Below are 21,311 nucleotides of genomic sequence, written 5' to 3'. Positions count from 1 at the left end.
ATGAAGCTGTTCCTTGGAGTCAAAGGGAGTGTAATGCCATTGCCACTCAAGGTTCTCCTTTGTAATCTCTAGCAGATAATCTATAAATCCCAATGACATACAAGAGGAAGACAAGGACTGCATGTGCTTAGGCACCAAGATATCATTAGCAATAATCAATTCATGGCTGTGTTTTCTCACTAATACATGGGTAGAGTACCAAATTATTGAGCAATACTAGATCTCTCTTTTATCGAACTCATTAGTGTTTGAAGAATTCATCAATCATTTAAGCTTAGAAGAAAAATGTTACCTAGGATTTGGCAGAACGATCAATGAGACTTACGTGAGAGAGTGTATGTGTTCAAACAGGGAGGTAAGGAGAATTGCAAGTTTTAGCGTTGGATTTAGCACAGGATTTAAATAGACCCATCTGTATTTGGAGTTGAGAGGGAGGTCATACACGGGGCTGCCAACATAGGTACAGACAGAAAACAAATAACTCTGAAAATTATGTGTGTGTGTGTTTGTGTGTGTGTATTTCTGTAACAGTTTAAGGTTTTAATTCTTTTCCAGAAAACATAATCAACATAGTTAACTTTCCAGCCTCAGATCTAATTGGTCACCACATCCTGTCATCGCCACCACCAAATTATATCTTTTTTCTTCCTTCTTTTTATGCCTACTGCTGGAAACTTATTTCAAAGCCACCTGTATTTTCATCTGAACTGCTTTAATACCTTGCTAACTGGCTTCTCTATTATTTTCTCCTGTTCATCACTTATATTGACATCCTTATTTAAAAGCATTCCAGATCTCTTCATTGCCTACCCACGAAATCCAAACTTTTTAGCATGAATTTGAAACAATAATAATTATTATTATCATTATCATTTATTAAAAAACTTATATTGCTAGACATAAAACATCATTATCTCCAACTTCCAAAGTGACCTTTGTCGATAGGGTATTGTTATGTCTTGCTTTGCAGCAGAAGACTTTGATACACAGAAAGGAAATATCTTTCCAAGTTCAAGGAGCTGGTGTAAGAGACAGAACTAAAATTCAAAACCTGTGCTGTGACTGCGGAGCTCAGGCATTTTCCGTTACACCATGGTTCTGTTTAAACCTGACCCATTTCACCTTTGTAGATTCAGCAACTACCAGTCTCATCTTCTCGTACATCTTATACATAGTTAGCTTTACCCACTCACCATGATTTAAATCTCTTATACTTTTTCCCATCCTCACCCTGTTGGTCATGCCCTTCCTGCTGTTGTTTCCTTGGCCTTTAGTCATTTTCATTTAGATAGCATCTACTAATCTATCCAGGTTCTGTGCAAATGTCTCTTCTTCTCTGAAGTCTCTTTTAACCTACGGAGTTTCCCCCTTACCCATGCAATATTTCCAGAGCCTGTGATACATACTTCTATTGCTGCACCAATCCCATTTTTGTAGTTATTTGTGTGTCCATAAGTTACCATGACTGCTTGAAAACAGAGCACTTTTCTTCTTTCTTTGTTTGTGACACAGTGATTGTCCCATCAAACATGCTCATACATATTGAATGAGTGAATTCTCTACCCATCTCATACCAATACATTATGGCAATGGCTCACAGCATTAGTTTTTGTAAGTAACTTTTGAAAATTAAGCCAATAGTATCTTCACGTTAATTAATAGTGCAATTTTGAATGTGTTGGAATAGTTGAGAATTGGTTATTCTTAAGATTTATTTCCTGCCCAAACTCCACAGCTCCATATTTCACAATTTTCCAGTATAACGTATCATCTTGGCTGTAAAGAATACCGTAATTTTGGCCTTAGACAGGACAGATATGTTTGATTGAACTTTCTCTGACTGATTGTGTTCATTTGTCGGCTGGACTCACGGTTCTTGTTTAGTTTTCTTCTATTCTACACTTATGATAACTCTGTGTTTGGATATTTCTTTGTTTATTACAGATATTAAACTTGTAAATTTAATGATTCTCTGTAATTTTTCAGAGCCCATCAGCCCAGGTGTCTTTCCACATACTGATGTAATAACTATGAGTACTTTTAAAGCTCTTGTATATAAACCATAGCTCCATTATGGTTATCCTCTGCTTCATTCATTTAAAACCTATTTTGTGTATTTACTATTTGCAAACTGTTTAAGATAAACCAAGTACTTTCCCTGTTCTTGAGAAACTCATAGTGTATCCTTTGGTTTATGATCTAGCCTAAGACTCAATTAGAACATTAATTTTGAAAAGTTAAAGGAGACCTCTTTGGAGGTAATGCGTTTGTTTTAGTTGTGCTATTAGCGAGTTTAATCATATACTTTTGCTCAAAGAAATTTCTTAAGGGTCTACTATGGGCCTGCATAGGGGGCGAAGGGCTTAGAATAAATTGATGTAGTGGTTACAGATGCTGGCACTGGAATAAAATTTGACTGTGACTCCTGGCTTCTCCCATACGTGTTGTGTGATGCCCTTCAACTTACAGTAACTATTCGAGTTTTCTTTTTGACATATGTAAAATGTAAATAATAGTATTTCCCTTATAGGTATTCAGGGACGATTAAATGAGATAATTAAAATGAGCATAGAACATTATATGACCTTTGATAAATGTCCAATTTTTGTTGTTTTATTATTAAGTTTTCAATAAATATTTGCCAAATTTAAAATTAAGGAAAATAAACACTGAAGTTATTGTCATGACTTTCATGTATATCTCTATTCTTGAACTTTTGACAGAGTTATAAAAATTGAACTCTGAGTTTTGGCTAAAGAAATCTCTATTAATCTGATATGCATAAATCTCGAATTAAGGTTTCCTTTAGTACTGTTACTATTCCTACTTATAATATCTTTTATAGCATTTATATTTTAATATATATTTCCCATTACCTCCTAAAATCCTTAGAGCAATCCCTGTGAGGACTGGTATTATTTTCCTATATAGATGAATAGACTAACACGTGCAGGGATTAAGAGTCTTGATCTATCCCATTTGGCTCATAAATGGCCAGCTCAGTCCTGGAACTCCCAGATGTCCTACTCCTGTACTTCTTGCCTCTCTTCCCTAAATTTTGGATAGTTGAAAAGTGGACAATTATCATCTCCTGAAATCTTCTGTATGTAGTGTAATATAGATACAGTGTATTTATATAGAGCAGAATATAAGGAGATGGAGGTACTGGCCTAAGGGTATGTATAGATATAAATGGTGTGTGTATACACATTTTAAATGCATGCTAAGTGGTACATGGAAGTTTTTCACATTGACTCAAAGTGTGGTTTATTTGAAGATACTCAATTATAAATGTCAAGTCAACTTGCATTCAGGTAAATTATTGTGTCCCTACTTCTAACATTTTTAATACAAATCATCTGGCCAATGCTTGTCTCTTCAGACTCATACTCTGTCATTTGTTCTTTTTTTCAAAATCACCATATGATTCAGCTGTATAGAAGTACTGTGGTGAATACTTGTTTCATACTTCTTTCTTATTATGTTCCCTCTATCAGTGTTCTCCCTGCCCCTTCTGCAACTCTTGATCATCCTGGGAAATGCTGGATGATCTTTGAAGATAGCAAATGCTTGCCCCCTCTGTGATACCATCTTTTAGCTCTGTAGACTGAACATTTTCTGGCACTTACAACAATTTAACTGTCCTATCACATTAAACAACATTGCTCTAAGTCATTCTGGGATTCCTTTAGCTCTAGTACAAAACCTGGTACAAATGTAGAAACAATTAATATTGGAATTGGGCTAAAAAACTAAGATACATGTTTCTATGGGAATTGACTGAAGGAAAATTAGAAGTAAGAAAATTGAGCAACTTTCTAATTGTTTTCTTTCAACTCCAAGTGTTCATTCAATCAGCACATGTTCATGAACACCTATGAAGTCTCTTCTGCTAACCAGGGATCCAGCAGTAAATAGAACATATAACAATCTTACCCTCAAGGAAAGTGTTTTCTAATGTAAAGAGATATGCAGTAAGTAATATAAATATAGAAAATATTTTACATGGTGATAGATGTTTTAGAGAAAGATAAAGCAGGAAGGTAGAATATACAATACTTAGAGGAACTTGCAGTTTTAAATAGGATGGACAGGGAAGACACTGCTGAATAGGTGATATTTGCAAAAGAGGGGAAGGAGATAAGGTATTGAGGTATTAGGATATCTCAGGGAAGAGCATCCCAAATGTAATATCAAATGTAAACAACAAGAGAAATGAACATGTATGTCATGTTCAAAGAAGAGTTCAGAGGTCAGAGTGGCTGCAGCATAGTAAAGAATGGAGGAGAAAAAGAAGACAAGTTCATAAAAACCATGTAATGTCTTGTAAGTTAAAAGATTGATAGTTAATCTGAGTAAAATGGGATGTGAATGGGAGATTTTGAAAAAGGCATAATGTCATCTAACTTAATATTTTCAAAGAATATCTCTGGCTTCTATATTGAGAATCAAATGAGAGAGGATTGGCACGGTAGATTGAGGATAGGAACAAAGGAAAGGATAGGGAGACCAGTTATGAATCCATTGAAATAGTTTAGGCTAGAAATGATGATGACTTGGTTTATGGTGGTAGCAGTAGAGAAAATGACAGGTGGTGGGTTGTGAATATATTTTGAAGATAAAGACAAGATAATTTCCTAAGAGGACATATATATATATATATGAAAGAGTCACGTATGAATCCAAGATTTTCGGTTTAACCTTTTGAGAGGATAGAGTTGTCATTTTCTGAGATGGGAAATACTGCAGAAGGAACAGATATGAGATAAGGTCAGGAATTCAGCTTTTCACAAATTGATTTCAAGATATGTTTAGTCATCCAAGTGAAGTTTCCAAATAGACAGTTTGTCATTAAAACTGGGGTTCAAGGAAGCATTCCAGGAAAGATGAAATTTAATGCTATGGTCCTGGATTAGGTTACCCAGGAAGTGAGTATAAACAGAGAAGAGAAGAGTTCCAAAGACTGAATCTTGGGGCATTTCTACATTAAGTGGCTTGGGAGATGAAAAGGAACTGGTTAAAGATCCTAAAAAGAGAGTGAACAGTGAGGTAAAAGGAAAACAAGAATTGAAGTCAAGAAGAAGTTAGGGATCATTGGCAAACTTCTTCTATAAAGTGCCAGATAGTAAATATTTTAGGCTTCATAGGCCAAAAGGAAAATAGCTAGAGATAGCAGGTAAGCAAATGAACATGGTTATGTTATACAACTTTACTTAAAAATGAGGCAGCAGACTTGATTTGATCCATAGGCTATAATTTGCTGATTCCTGTTGAAGAAGTCAAAATAATAAACTGTTTCCAGGAGGAAAGTGTTATTGATTGTATCAAATGCTGCTTATTTGTCAAAGAAGGTGAAACTTAGGAATTGACCATTAGATTAAACAACTTGGTAGCTGTATTAGTCCATTCTCACACTGTTATAAAGAAGTACCTGAGACTGGGTAATTTAAAAAGAAGACAGGTTTAATTGGTTCACAGTTCTGCAGGCTGTACAGGAAGCATAGCAGCTTCTGTTTCTGGGGAGGCCTAAGAAAACTTACAATCATGGCAGAAGGCAAGGGCAAAAAAGGATGTCTTACATGGCCAGAGCAGGAGCAAGAGAGAGAGTGGGGAGGAGCCACACACATTTAAACAACCAGATCTCATGAGAACTCACTCACTATACAGTACCAAGATGGGATGGTGCTAACCCATTTATGAGAACTGTGCCCCATGATCCAATCAACTTCCACCAGGCCCAACTTTCAACATTGGGGGTTACAATTGAACATGAGATTTGTATAAGGACACAGATCCAAACCATATCAGCAGCCTTTAGTGACCTTGATGAGTAGTTTGAAAAGGTGTTGGGAGTAAAGGCATAATTGAAAGAGGAATTTGGGTTAAGAGAGAATTAAGGAGAGACATAAGAGATAAGAACAAGTCAGTACTTTGGGAGGCTGAGGCAGGTAGATCACCAGGTCAGGAGTTCAAGACCAGCCTGGCCAACATAGTGAAACCTCATCTCTACTAAAAATACCAAAATTAGTCAGGTGCGATGGTGCATGCCTATAATCCCATTTATTCTGGAGGCTGAGGCCGGAGAATTGCTTGAACAAGGACCAGGGAGGCGGAGGTTGTCGTGAGCCGAGATCATGCCACTGCACTCCAGCCTGGGGCTACAGAGCGAGACTCCATCGCAAAAAAGAGGTAAGAGAACAAGTGTTGAAAAATGAACATGTTTCAGTTTCACGTTTGAGGGGAACAAAAAAATAGAGCTGAAACTGTAAGTGGGAAATACGGTCAAGAGAGGATGTTTTGAAGATGGGAAAATAATAGCATAGAATACACACAGGAATGACCAGGAAGAGAGGAAGAAATTGGTGATGCAGGAGAGAGTAGAGCTAATTGCTGGAGACATGTCCTTGAGTAGGTAAGAGGGAATGAGATCTAGAACACACAAGGTGGGTTCCGTCATCAGAACAAAGACTGGTGATCCACAGTGTTGGGCACCAATGCAGGCACGTGGGAAGATATGTGGACATGAGGCTAGGGAGCAACTGTTTACTGATTGCTTCAATTTTCTCAGATAAATGAAAAACAAGGTCATTAACTGAGAGTGGGGAAGGAGGTGTTGGAGGTGTGAGGAAAGGGGAGAGAATAAAATAGCCATTCAGACTCGAGATTCTCAAACGTTGCTACGTACTAAAATGACCTCAGAGAGCATTTAAAAATTCCAAAGGCCAGATGATTGTAACCAAGACATCTTTACTCAGAATGTTGGGGTGATGCCTTGCTTTATTGGTTTTTAAAGATTCCCCAATATTTAGGTAAATTTGAGATTGAGTCAGATTGCTGAGTCATACTAGGAGCCAACTTGAATCTAGTGGTCATGAATTCAAAAGGTGACTAGTCATAGAGATTATGTGTTTTCCTCCAGAAGTTTCCATAGCATGAGAGTGAACAGTGAATGAGTGGAGAGTTGGTGGTAACCGGGGTTTAAGATTTATCAAGTGGGCACCAGATTTGAGAGGGAACAGAGCAATGTAAATATATATTTTAAAAAGTGTTTTTACAATACACCATGGAGTTTATGCTTGATAAAAAGAGAAGTGTTGCCACGAAGGGCATAAGGAATAGTGAAAAGCCAGTAGCATGAATGGATTGGAGGGCCTGGTAATATCAACGTGTTGTTGGAATGGGGTAGTAGACGGAATCATCTGGAGACTTAGAAGGTGGAGGTTAGAAAGTGTGATGTGTATAACTGAGTTTCTAACAACATCTATTGTATGATCACAGAACCAAATGACCAAGGCAGGGTGGAGGACAAGGTCTCTGGAGTCAAAAAGTTCAGTGAATTTCTAGGGCAAGATGGTGAGAGAATTGTTTTCAACAGACACTTAAAGTACCAGAAGTTATGACAAGCATCATATGTTGGAGAGGGTAACAGTTAGGCAGGAGCTAAAATCTTCAGGGAGTGAGGGGATGGTACCACCCATACTTAGATAGCTCCAGATACTGATTCCATCTTTAAACATTTTGAACAATGCAACAGTGTTAATTTTCTTATACTTTATTCAATAGACTTTCATGTGTAGTCAGGTACTAGCATTTTCGTTTTTGCCCTATTTTATTCTGGTTATTAGTAATTCACTAGTTTCTAAAGCTAATTGTATCATCATTTCTTTTTACAGTTGAAATATTCAGTCATTATTTGTACAGAGCCAATTTTTCTTCTTGAAAGAATGTATCTCTTAGCTACAAGAATGGTCCAGCAATGGTAATAGAATTATTCTCCATGGAGAATACCTTTTTGCTTCTCTGGCTCTCCCTTTTAACATTAGCCTTAATCCGATAGCAAAATCAGCAATCCTAAAACAAAAGGAAAAATAATGATCTTTCTGAAAAGAGAGAGTCAGAAACATTACCAGCACACTGAATATGTATTTCAATCTCTTGGGTAACAAGTTTGTTTTTGTGATGGTTGTTTTTTGTTTTCCCTTTGGTAATGGCAATGTATTCTGGGGAATAATGCAGTATGTTGATTTTTTTAAAAGCCTATTAAAAATTTCCAAAGTTAAAAATGCCTGAAGCCCTTAATCTACCACATACCACACGAAATTGTAAATGATCCCCAGTGGTGGAGTTCTCTGTGATCCAAGTTCATCAGAGTTGACTGATGGATATTTTCAGATCATTCCTGAAGTTATAGTGCATTTCAACACTGAGTATTTGAGGTATAGTGTACAAATGTTCATCTTTTTTTTTTTTTTTTTTTTTCTCTTGATTAGCCATTTCGGAATTTTTCTTTCTTTTTTTTTTTTTTTTTTAATTTTGTTTTAAATGTTCATCTTTGTATGACTGAGATGGCCGAGCCTTTTAGCTAAGAATCAGTGTGATTTACTACCTCTATCTACATCAATCACCAAACATGCAAATCATCTTGACTCTCAGGGGAGCCATGACTCATTCATTGAGATAGAATGGTTCTCTGTCACTTGGCTGGAACTCTCTTCTCTCACCTCCAATGTTTTACACAGGCTGTTTCACAAATGTGAACAAACTGATTTCTCTGCCATCCCAGTTTTTTCATCTCTTCAAATTGATGTTTTTTTTACAGCACATCTTTACTGTGCTAGATCATATTGCCACTCCATTAAATGTTACTGACCATTCTTACCCACTCATGTTTATATATCAAGTCAAACGTCTGTTAACATATGTGAAGTTTATTATAATCAGTCTGTGTTATGTTCTCTGTTTAAAATATCCTATATAATTTTTATATTAATTTCTTAAATAATTATTTTGTCAAACATGTATAACTTGGACTTGAAATAGCCTAGTGTAAATCTTGAATCTTACTCCCTGCACCTTCTGTCACATTGTCCATTTATGATGCTTGTAATTAGTTTGTAGATTTTACTTTTTAAGTGAAATATTCCAGAGCAAGAGTTTTCTGTCAAGAGGGAGTTTGCAGTTAGGTTGAGGACAAATGCATATATGGGTCACCTGGCTATTTTTTTTCTTGTGTACAGCATACACATTCCTTATTTCTAGCCTACTTCCACAAACAAATCTGTGAAGGCTCAAGGGTCCGGTATCTCAAATCTGATAAAATATTATACTTCGATCAGGCACGGTTGCTCACACCTGTAATCCCAGCACTTTGGGAGGTCAAAGCAGGAGGATCTCTTGAGCACAAGAGTTTGAGTCCAGTCTGGGCAACATAGCAAGACCATATCTCTACTAAAAATTAAAAAAAATATTAGTCGGTCATGGTGGCGCATGCCTGTAGTCCCAGCTACTCAGGAGACTGAGGCAGGAGGACCACTTGAGCCTGGGAGATTGAAGGTGCTACGAGCTTTGTGTGTGCCATTGCACTTGAGCCTGAGGGACAGAGTGAGACCCTGTCTCAAAAAGAAAAAAATTCTGCTTAGTCCCATGCTGTAGGTAGAATGAGTCTGGCTTTTAATGACCTGCCTTGATAAGAGGTCAGGTGCACTTTCTCACACATCGTGCCATGTCTCTCAAAGGAGGACCCCTTAGTAACATTGACACTAAATAACTGATAAACTAATCATGGAGTTTAACTTAATACACCTGAAAAAGATCCTAAAATGATCTAAAAATCTCTTGGGTTTTTTTCTTTTCACAGAGAAGAAAAATTGAAACAGTCATCTTTCAGGACTCCTGAACCAATGTTTTTTCTATTATGCCATACTACCTCTAAAATAATTGTTTGCTAATAGCCAGCTATATGCAAGGAAACATATTAAGGCATTAAAAATGTTTGAAGATATGATTTATTCCTCAAGGCCCTTAACATCCAGTTGGCAAGATAATGCAAACTACCTGTGCCTCTCTTACACTTCTTAGCACGATGTCTATATTTTGTGATGGTCTGTATCGTGTTTTTTTCTCTTCTCCTCCCAGCCCTGTCTTCCTGTTTACCATCCGAATGTGGTGAAAATGCAGATCTACCTTTCTTCCCACTGCTGAACTAGGGCCTGGCTCATAGTTGGCATTCACTGCAGTTAGGAGAAGAACTGAAGAGAAGTCTGCACTTTCTCCTTTTTGTACATGCTCTTCATTAATCCTGAAGTATCCTAACGCAACCCCTAATTATCCCCAGCTCTTTAAGCCCTACCTATCTCCCTTTAACCTTTGCCTGCCTCACTGTTCAAACCCCCTCTCCCATCACTGCTTTTGGGTTTGCATCTACCTCCTGTCCCTGTTTTATCCTACTGTATTTATGCCTATGTGTTCAATATTTATTAAAATCTTAAAATATACCAGTACCTTAAATAAGAACTGAGGGATAAAGCAGATATCCCTCAAATTTGAGGATATTTTTGTTCTATTTTTTTCTCCAGAACTTATCAGTGCCACAAAATATGATGAGGGAGCAAGGTGTCTGTTTTCTCTTTCAATTTCACTGTTCTAAAGATAGCACGTTCAGTGTAGGTGCTGTGTATCCATTTCCTGTTTAAATTTACAGTTGTTTTCCAGTGGTGCTGCCTAACTCTTTGCTGATAGCTATACTTGACATTAGGTCATCTGGGCAGCTTGCTGTAATCATCTTTGAGCAAGCTCCTCAGGAACCCACCAGTGGGCATTAGAATAAAAATTGCGTTCAATCTTATAATTTCCTCATTTATAATATGGGGATAATTGTAGTACCTTCCTTGTGGGGTTCTTGTGAGGATTAACTGAGTCATTGCGTGTAAAGCACTTAGAATACAGAAAGCACTCAGTAAATATTATTATTCATATGGCGCTCTTCAGTACCCAAAATGTAACACCCACACTATTTGTATTCAGTACCTTTCTGTTGTGGAAGCTTCTATTCAAACAAGGGTATGTATTTTATTTATTTTTAACATTTTGCTTTTGAGAGAGCTTGAGGTACATTTCATAGTTGCCTACTGGCAAAGAGAGACACCAATAAATTGAATTCTGCATCCTGCATCATAAGGTAAGTGCTGAAATGCAGTGATCTGACCATAGGATCAGTGCTTCTGCCACTAAACTTGAGTGTCATCAACCTTACTGGTTCTTTACTTAGATACTCTTGTCCAAAGTTCTTAAACATATCCTCAATACTATCATACATCATTCTTTTATTATTATTTTTATTTAAATAAGAAGCCTACAGCACCCGGTATTCCCAGGCAGTCTCCCACTCAAGTACTAACCGGGCCCAACCGTGCTTAGCCTCTGAGATCAGTCATGTTCAGGGTGGTATAGCCATAGACTCATGAATCATTCTTAACTGCATTTTAGCTAGGAAAAATCCTGAATTAAACTGTCATTTCATATAACATAACTATGTTTTAACCATATTAAATGACTTCTCCAAATATGAAATACACATGCATATCATTTGGTCTAGATGGATACTTAACTGTAATTTACTTTGCTGAAATGTATATCTCTCTATCCATATTTGAATTATTTAAATTACTTGGAGAGCCAAGGTGGCTCCCAGACTAAAATTTTCCCAATTGTCCTCCCACTGCTACTTGTTCATGTAGGAAATTTCTCCATCCTGTACACAGACATCAGAGTATTCTACTCCAAAGAGGCCCTAGGATTTTTATCTCTTCCCCTTTCCCAGTCCTTCTGACAACTCTCCTTCCATTGTTTAAGCAGTATTAAAATTATCCAAATGTTCATCATTGCCTGTTTCTAGTTTCAATATTCCTCTAGCAGTGCTGCTAATCTAAAGCTTATGCTCATGATTTCTCTTCCCTCATGACTTATGATTTATAATGGATTAGCATGAGCCTAGGAGCCATGTACTTCCTCTTGTCCCAGACATATTTAGAGCTTTCCAATATACACTGACATTGGAGTTTGTCATGGGGGCATTTCTGTCCATCTATTTTTATTATATTTCAGTCAACACTGCATTATATTTCCATATTTATTATTCTGATATAAATAAAAATCATAAGGTAAAATACAGGTATTCATCATTTTCTTGGTATTTATCTTATCCACTGAGTAGCTTTGACTATACTTTTAAAATTCTCAGCTTATTTAATAGATTAAAAATTATAACCTGGACTGAATTAGAGGGAATGAAAGTATGTCACAAAAATCTTTCTTGGCCGTGCGCGGTGGCTCAAACTTGTAATCCCAGCACTTTGGGAGGCCGAGACGGGCGGATCACGAGGTCAGGAGATCGAGACCATCCTGGCTAACACGGTGAAACTCCGTCTCTACTAAAAAAAATACAAAAAACTAGCCAGACGAGGTGGCGGGTGCCTGTGGTCCCAGCTACTCCGGAGGCTGAGGCAGGAGAATGGCGTAAACCCGGCCATCTCAGCTTGCAGTGAGCTGAGATCCGGCCACTGCACTCCAGCCTGGGCGACAAAGCGAGACTCCGTCTCAAAAAAAAAAAAAAAAAATCTTTCTTTCTGAAAAGGTTTCAACAACGTAAGTACAAACAACTCTGAGGTTTCTGGAAGTTAGTATAGAGAAGGCATAACAAATATGTCATTATTGTCAATATTTTCAATTCACCACTTCAGGTAGGATAAAGGATGTTAAAATATTTTTCTTTCAATATTTAATATCACTAATTGGACCAAGAACATTGGAATAGCATGTGTGTGACATAAGCTCAAAGTTCTAGAGCAGTGCTAGTCAATAGAATTTTCTGCAGTATTGGAAATTTTCAATATCTTCACTTTCCAATATGGAAGCAACCAGCCACATGTGGCCATTGAGCACCAGAAATGTGGTTAGTGTAACTGACCTCATGCTGAATTTTAAATTGTCTGTACATTTTATTTTAATTAAATTATAAATTTAATTATAAATAGCTACATGGGGCTATTGTCTACCATATTGGATGAACAGTAAAGCTTTAGAGACTTCCAGGTTTCTGGTAAGATTGTAATTCATATAAGGCTGGTTCATCTTGTGGTCATTATCAGGCCAGTGTCACACTACAAAGCAACACAAATCCTATATTAAAACAACCATGTTAAATGATCTATAAGAAACTACCACAACACACTGAAAAATAATTTTGATATTTATGGTTTTGCAGGCATGTCAAAATATTTAAGGATCCTTTTCACACATCTTTCTCCTTGAAGACTTCTCACTATGCTTCTTCAGTGCTTTCTTCTTGTTTCTCCTCCGAATATTTTCCCCCAACTTATCTATACATCTCAGGTATCCTTCCCTTCTCTCATCCTCATCTCTTCTCTACACCTTTTAAGATCTGTCTCTTTATCCATTATCCCCACACATCAACTGGTCCCTAACTGTGAACACTAAACACAAAATCCTCATTCCCAGAGAAGGGATTTGCTATCCATCACAAGAATAAATATTTGTAAAGGCTGAATTGGGGGCTATATATTAGAGTCATTTCTAGATGTCACCCTTTTTTCATCCTCTAGGCAAGATTATTTCTAATATGAATTTCATGAGGCCTCTAGAGTTTAAGAAAAAAGCTAATGCTTATTGAATGCTTTGAGTTAAGTAGCAGCACCTCAAGGCAATAACAACACCTCAAGGTCTCTTCCACCTCTTTGATCTGATGAAAAATTGAATAATAAATATAAACTGGCTATGATACAAACCAATGAGCGAATCACTTTTTATGTGAAATTAATTAACGGAGGAAAAGGTTTAAAAAGGATGCCCTTCATCTTCCCTGAATTGGGAGCTTATCCTTTAGACTTTAGGTTTTGTTCATTTGGGATATAGTCAACAAATATTTGTTGAGCCTTGACTGAGTGTTAGGCACTGTTTTAAAATTATTTTATTTGTATTGATATAAGAAGATGGTGATCCTTGCCCATATAGAACTTACAAATGTTAAAGGAGGCAGAGAGAAAACAAGAAAATCTATAACCTAAATATAAAATTATCAATTGTGATCACTGTAATTAAGAAATTGATGGAGTTGAATAATAGAATAGCAGGATGGGAATGCCATACTAACGCATGGCCATTAAAAACTAAGTGATCCTATGTAACACATATGGACAGAGATGTTCTTTATGGTTTCATAGATTTGATGTTATTGTAACCCATCCTTTTATATATTATATATTGCCACCCTTAGATGGTCTTTGGTAAACCACATCCGAATTTTTGTTTAGGAAATGTGAAATAAAGATTTCAGCTTATTCCCTGAAGGGGTTGAATACCAATTAACAATTCAGTATGAATAACATTTCCATCTTTACCTAACGAGCACATTTTTTAAAAGGTTGTCCATTTTATGAAAATGAGTAGAAATCGAAAAATGCAATGCTGATAATGCTAAGAAGGATAGACTCATGAAGATTATTATGCATATTGTATTAGCCTCGGGTGGCTCTGAATGCATTAGATATAAGCTGGTAGATGGTGGGTTACATGAGGAAGAAAAATAAAATCAAAGAAGACATAAAATTTGCTGACCCTGCAAAAACCTCAAAGTTGTGCCTAAAAGATGAGATTTAATCGAGTATTTTTCAAAACTAGATGCTAGGTCTTATGGAATAGAAACTTGTTTCCTATCCTGTGAGTCTATTAAATATTTTGCCATTAAGAATTTATTTAAAAATTCTTAACTGCATTATGTAGAAATTACATGGAATGTGTCTTCTACATTGTCCTTTCCCCCAAAGTGTTATTTCTTCCCATTTTATACCTAATAGAGTAGAGGTTAAGTAAATGGAGGAACATAATATAACTAGAAAATTGCATAGATAGGATTAAAATGTTGAATGTTTTGGCTTCAAAGTCTATATTCTTTCTAATTTATGACTTCTTTATAAAAATATGTTTATCAGTGTTTTTGGTTGGATCATCACAAAACTGGGTTCTTCCTTCACTCGTATAGACAGAAATAAAGAGTGAAATTATAACATACAAGGGAGTAATTTGAAATATGCTCATTTTTCTTGCTGTTGTCAAAAATGAGTATTTTATATTGTTTTCTTTTTAAAACACAATTTGCTTTCTTGCACAGAAAAATATATCCGTTTTTCTTTAGAAATTTACTAAATTTTTCATTTGCTAATCCTAAGGGAATGATTATTTTCTTAGGATTAAGTATAGTCAATTGGTATTACGATGCTGGGAAGTAAAGTACAGAATTCTATTAACGACTTAGCGATTTGGATTTGTCCAAGAAGAGTCACTTGGTGATGTAATTTGCATTGTCATGTATATGCAAAGTTCTGTTTCAGCTTGGAGACTTTATCTTTGAATTTTCACTGAGAAGATACTGGCTTTCTGTTTAGTCATTACTCTGGACACACATGTATAGAAAGAGTAACTCTTTAGTACATGTGCTTTTGAAATATTGCCTATGATCGGTGCCTCCTTAGGGAAAGTGAGTTTTTTGTTAAGAGTCTGAAAGTCTATTTAGGAAAGTTGTTTTCAGAGTGTCCTGAAGCTTACTTGGTCTGACTTAACAGCAAAGTCAATTTAACAGAGTCTGCCTTGCAGAATCCTGGATCTATCAGAGATTTAGTTCTCCATGCTGTGTGGGAAAATTATACTGGCTGATTTCAGGAGAAGTTACTGTGGGAACACAATTTGGCACATTTCTGCTGAAGCCAGAAACCTGGATGCTTTGTTCTTTGTGAGGTATCAAAAATAAAAATTCATGAAATTCTGACATCCTGCCTGCTCCTTTATCTGGGTTAAATGCTGTGGTAAAATTCTCTTTTGGTTGAAATATTTAAGAAGAAAAGCAATACATATGAACAGATACACATTTATACACACACACACACACACACACACACACTTGCTTTTCTTTACTTGAATTATCTTGTTGAATCCTAATTACTGTACTCATGTACTGCTTCTTCCCAGGGAATATAGAATATTACTGTTATCAAGATATGCCACACATATCCTCACTGGTGACCTACCCTCTCAATTCTCTTTGCTGGTTTATTGGATTAAAATAGAGAAGCAGAAATCTTATGTAGGAGGAATATGTTGACAAGTGGTGGGTTTTATCTTGATAATTTCACCAAATATATGAATTGACTTTGTCAGTCACTAAAGTAAGTGTGCTGAATGTCCTCTGTGTGTGCATCAGGATAAGTGGTCTAATCAAGTTCAAATGTTCTGTGTCTATTTGGCTCAGCTTAATTAAAATTCAGCCCTGCTTTTGAGCAAGCCACAGTGGGTTGGCAGACCTTCAAAGGGCTATACTGCAGCAAACAATAAACGTGATAAAGGCACACAATAGCAATAAATACAATGCAAATGCCCCTGTTACTCACAAATCCAGTGGAAAGTGATTGCTTGGAACATGCTTATCCACTTCTCATCATAACATTAAAGTTTTTGCATCACTGTATTTTTAAGTTTGCCTACATTCTCCTTGTCAATGGGCTTGCTGTTTTTTGTTTTTGTTTTTGTTTTTTTTTTTTTTAACTACTGATGGAGTGAAAGAAAATGATAGTAAGATAAATCAGCTCAATACAAATCAAATACTTTTTAAATTTTTACAACTTTTGTGTCATTTTTTACACATATGGGTGACAACTTACTAAAAGGATTTTTACCTGTATGAAGAAGACAGCCATAATTCATCCACCATTCATTTGTAGTGGAGGTGGTATATTCTTGCTGATCATCCTTTTTTTTTTTTTTTTTTTTTTTCCCAGTCCACTGTTTTTGGCTGGCTGCCACGGTCCCAGATTTTCTCACAAACTGCCATCTGGCATTCTTGCTGTCCCTCACATATAGCTTTGTCAGGACCTCCTCCAAGCAGGCTGGAGAATTTCACAGCTTGGGGGCATGGGAGTATACACGAAGTTGCAGCCACTTCAGGGTTGATTTCTCACCTACAACCCACGTATCTGTCACTGCTAGATGTTTAGTGGAAAGAGCTGCTAGGGCACTGGAGATTAGGGGACCTGGAAAGAAGTATCAACTCACCTCTGATGAGCTGTATTTGTAGCCACTCTGCATTTGAAGAACAGAGATTTTAAAAATCTGATCTCTGTATTTTACATAATCATTGTGGAACATCACTGTGGGTAAATTATTATGAAAGATGCTTCTAAAAATTCAAGATGGAGATATTGATATTTTAGTATCTCATATAGCACACGATTGTTGTATCATCTCAAAGTTTTCAATGAATGCTTTTATCTAGTCAGATGGAATCTGTATATATAATTCCACAACGTAACTAAGATATAAGAGAAGGAAAGTTTCACATTGTATCCAAAATATATACATGAGGCCACCAATGGTAGAAATCTGGAAGTGTTTTTGTTACAGTTTTCAACACATTGAAATACTATCTCTTCTGTGTGTATGCTTTAGGTTTCATTTTGGCTTCTAGGCTTTAATCAAGCACTGAGATAGTTCTTATAAAGGTATGTTTCACCATTGTATTAACTACGTCACTGACTTCAATAGGTGAAAGAGATGTACTGGGATAGAGCCATCACAACTGTTCACAAAATTCTGGCCAGTGGAACGGCTAGTCACAAGGCCAAGATTTTGTGAACGGTGGTCTATGGCTGTATCTCAGTACATCTCTTATCTTCTGGAGTTGGAGCCACATGCCCTTCACTTCTTTTATATTTCATCCATTACCTACTTATTGCCCTTACATCATCCTAAACTTTGATTGTTTTCTTATTCTATTCAAATAATAAATGGCAGAAAATAAATTTGAAAACACTTTAATTATTAATATAAGTAACATGCTCTCTTAAAATGCTGAAGAATATCATACTTTCAAGTGAGAGAAGCCAGATCAAGTGTTAGTTTTTATTTTAGATGCCACGTTAAGATAATAGCCTTTAGAAAAGGCGTACACCTGTACTGATACACTGACACTATGCGTTCAATGAAAGGTTCAGTGAAATTCCTGCTGCAGAGTATTGACTGTGACATTTATATTTCACATCAAACAATTATATAGATTCCAAATATCTAGAAAGCAAAATTGGAAACACAACTAAAATCATTTCTTTCTTGGATAATTTCATCAATATTTCTCTGTGAACATAAAATATAGAACAGTCAGTGGTCAATATTTTGGGGAAATTTCCATCATAGTATAATAAATATTTTGGGAAGATAAACTTGTAGAGAATAAAATTTTCTTAAAATGTGTCATGAATATATTGCTCAAATTTATTATAATATAGGTTATGTTAGAAAAAATATTTCTAGGTAGTTATGTTAAATGGTTATGACCAATGCCAATGAATGTCAGGTTAAACAAGTTTGCAGTACTTTCAAGACATGCAGTAATTTAGTAAATTATTGTATTTTAACAACAGATGTATTTTCTGATTTTTTTTATGTTCTGAATTTTAATGTGCAGAACTTAACACTATAGTAACCATACAAAAGTGAAAATCTGAAAGGGTATTGTTTTCCTAAAGCCAAAAACAAATAAAAAATTAGATGCACCAGTGGCCCCCCGGTGGACACCCGTAGTCTCCAATTGAACAGTTGTTTCATTCCTAAGTGGATGTGACCATAATCTGCTTTGAGACTTATATTCAAACTTTATCAGTCTTTGTTTCAGTCTGTCCAACGTCTGAGCCAAATCCTTCAGCTTTCCTTAGAGATCATATCTAGAATAAGCTTACCTTTGTATTACATCTCAGAAGTGTCTTGAAACTAAATCAGGGATAGTATCATTGCTAAGTAACCTTTCGTTGATCTGGATCGGAGATGTCTGCCTGAAATGGGAATTAATCTAAAATCCTTAGACATGTTAAATAGTTCTCTATTTCAGTGCAACAGACAAGTCTTCACTGATTCTTTTCAGTTTGTTATCTGAAGCTTAAGTTTCCTACTTTGTTTTTTCCTGTTGCTCACTTTTTACCTATAACTAAGAGTGAGGCCGAATATATATACCATCAAGTTGCTAAAGGAGAAACAAAGTAGGTAGGATCTGGGGCCAGCCACTCTGCCAGTGACTGTCTGTTCTATATATAGGGTCAACCAACTGTAAATATATATGAGACCAGGATGTCTCCAGTATAGAATCAAAATGCCAGATTTGAGCATCCTGTGTGGCTCACCCAACAATGATGGTATCCATATGTAAGACAGTTTTATTTTGTACTGCTTTCATATAAACTCTTTGGAGGTCTTTGAATAGGGATTTTTTTTCTTCTATAATTTTAAATACCTCAATGCCAATGAGATACGAAACTCATAGCTCTAACTTTTCCTACAATTAGGGACAACAATTATAATTTGGAAAAGTAGATGACTAAGCAAATGTATATGAACATATACATCTTCAAATATAAATGCTTTCTTAATGGAGGCTTGCTCATAGAAATCAGAAATGTGTAGTTTTTGTTTGCTGTTGTTATCAACCTGCATTTGACTACGATTCTGTTCTAACTGTAAGTCGTGTCTCAATTTCTGAATTTGTTATGGAGTCTTTTAAAGAGACAAGAACATATCAATAGAAAAAACAGATTCTACTGTGTTTATGCTTGTGTTTGTGTACAAGAGCATTCACAAAATATTCATACTTTTGAACTAACTCCCACAGAAAAATTTAAAACTAAAAAGACTTAAAACATATGATTGGTAAGAGCTTCAAAAACCTGAGAACTCTATGCTTATCAGATAAAAGAAGAAGCAGCATTATGAAAATGTATCCGGATACCATAAGATAATTTCAAAGTACTTCAAGTAAAAACAGAGTGAGAGGGGCTCTTTGTTCATCTGACCTTATATTTTATAAAAAGTCAACCTTTGATTCCATGATAAATAGAATAGCAAAATCCCATAATGTTAGATATATATCTCATCTTTGATATTTTGAAATGTTATGTATGTCAAGTTAAAAAATATTGAACTTTGATGGTAATAATACAATGCAAATATTTTGAACAAAACTAGTTACTTTGCGAAGACGGAAATGATATTGAAGTACTTGTTTTTTCAAGAGTCATATGGAGACATATATATTTGGATAGCATAAAACTTAGGAACAAATTATTGTTAATGAGAGTTCTGAGATAGAATTTTATGTTTAGATTTAATACTTTTAAAATAACATTTTTCAAAATGCAAATTGTAATATTATATGGATGCATACCATATTATACACAGGTAGTGTTTATTTACCTTTTGTTTAACAATTATTTATTGAATGTCTTTTTTTGTGGGAGATGCTGTAGTAGGCACGAGTAATTATGTGAATTATAAAACAGATGCAATCCCTGACATTGTGGACTTACTTTCGAGTTTGGTGGTATAAAACTTGGTGCTCTTTCAATGAAATATAGGTTGAATTATTGGCTTCAATTTTTACTGACTGAATCCTTTTGAATTTCAGTACCTTATGAGAAAGCTATGGCTTAGATAGAATATAAAACTTGGTGGTCAATAATGGAAGTAGGAAGTAAAACCAAGCTTGCCTGACTGTCAAGTCAATAATTTCCCCATTATTCTAGATTAGATAATAAATGTATAAGTGTGAATTTAAAACTGCAAAGTATGGTAGAAATAACAATTGGCTTTATAATAGCTATATAATTTTATTTAATATTCCTTGGCAATTTTATTTATATAAATTACCAATATTTATTGAGTGCCTACTATTTGACAAACATAGTTTGAGATCTTGGGGATATTTTCAGGAACAAGAAAGTAAGTCCTACTTCTCAGAGTTCTGAAGTTTTAGCATGAAAATACAGACAATAAACAAATACTTGAGAAAATGTTTAGTGCTAAACACTATGGTAAAAAGTAAATCAGGGAAACTAGATGCTGAGGAAGTCTTTCCCAAGTGGACCTCAATGACTGAAAGAGCCAGCCATGCTAACATGTGGGGAAGAATGTTTGAGAAAGAAGGAAAATGTAGTGCAAAGCCCTGAGAATGGAATGAGGTTGGTATGATCAAAGGTCCAAGAGAAATCAAGTGTGGCTAGAGCACTAGCTTTTAAAATGTGATGACTAGACGAGCAACCTCATCATCCAAGTATTTATTAGTATTCTAGGCATGTTAATTTCCTTGATTTGAAAATTATGCTGTGATTCAGTAAGACCTTAACATTCAGTGAAATTGAGAGTAAAGGGTATGTGGCAGCATTTCATTGTCCAGTTTTTCCAATTTTTTTTTTTGGGCAAATTTGAAAATACTTGAAAATTTAAAAAAGAAATGAGCACTATACAGTAAAAATGAAAGGTTTTAAGCAGTGCAACCCGTGGAATACTGTGATCTAGTTTGGGTTTTAAGAAAAATATTATTGCTATATGATATGAAAAATGGGTTAGAAGAGGGAATATAATGCAAACACAATGACCAGTGAAGGAGCTGTTGCCATTGTCCAGAGGAGACATGATGGTGACTG

General features: G+C 35.6%; 1 protein-coding gene and 1 pseudogene across 2 annotated transcripts in view; one reads left to right on the top strand and one right to left on the bottom strand.

Annotated features, from left to right (window-relative positions):
• The window catches only part of IL1RAPL1 (interleukin 1 receptor accessory protein like 1), a 1,387,436-nt gene that overhangs the window by 391,271 nt on the left and 974,854 nt on the right, over positions 1 to 21,311 (top strand). The window lies entirely within an intron of this gene.
• LOC119620010 (5S ribosomal RNA) lies at positions 11,129 to 11,237 on the bottom strand (annotated as a pseudogene).

The sequence above is a fragment of the Chlorocebus sabaeus genome, chromosome X, assembly GCF_047675955.1.
Source record: "Chlorocebus sabaeus isolate Y175 chromosome X, mChlSab1.0.hap1, whole genome shotgun sequence".
Classification (NCBI taxonomy): domain Eukaryota; kingdom Metazoa; phylum Chordata; class Mammalia; order Primates; family Cercopithecidae; genus Chlorocebus; species Chlorocebus sabaeus.
The sequence above is the reverse complement of the archived record's forward strand: the minus strand, read 5'-3'. Positions and strand labels throughout refer to the sequence as shown.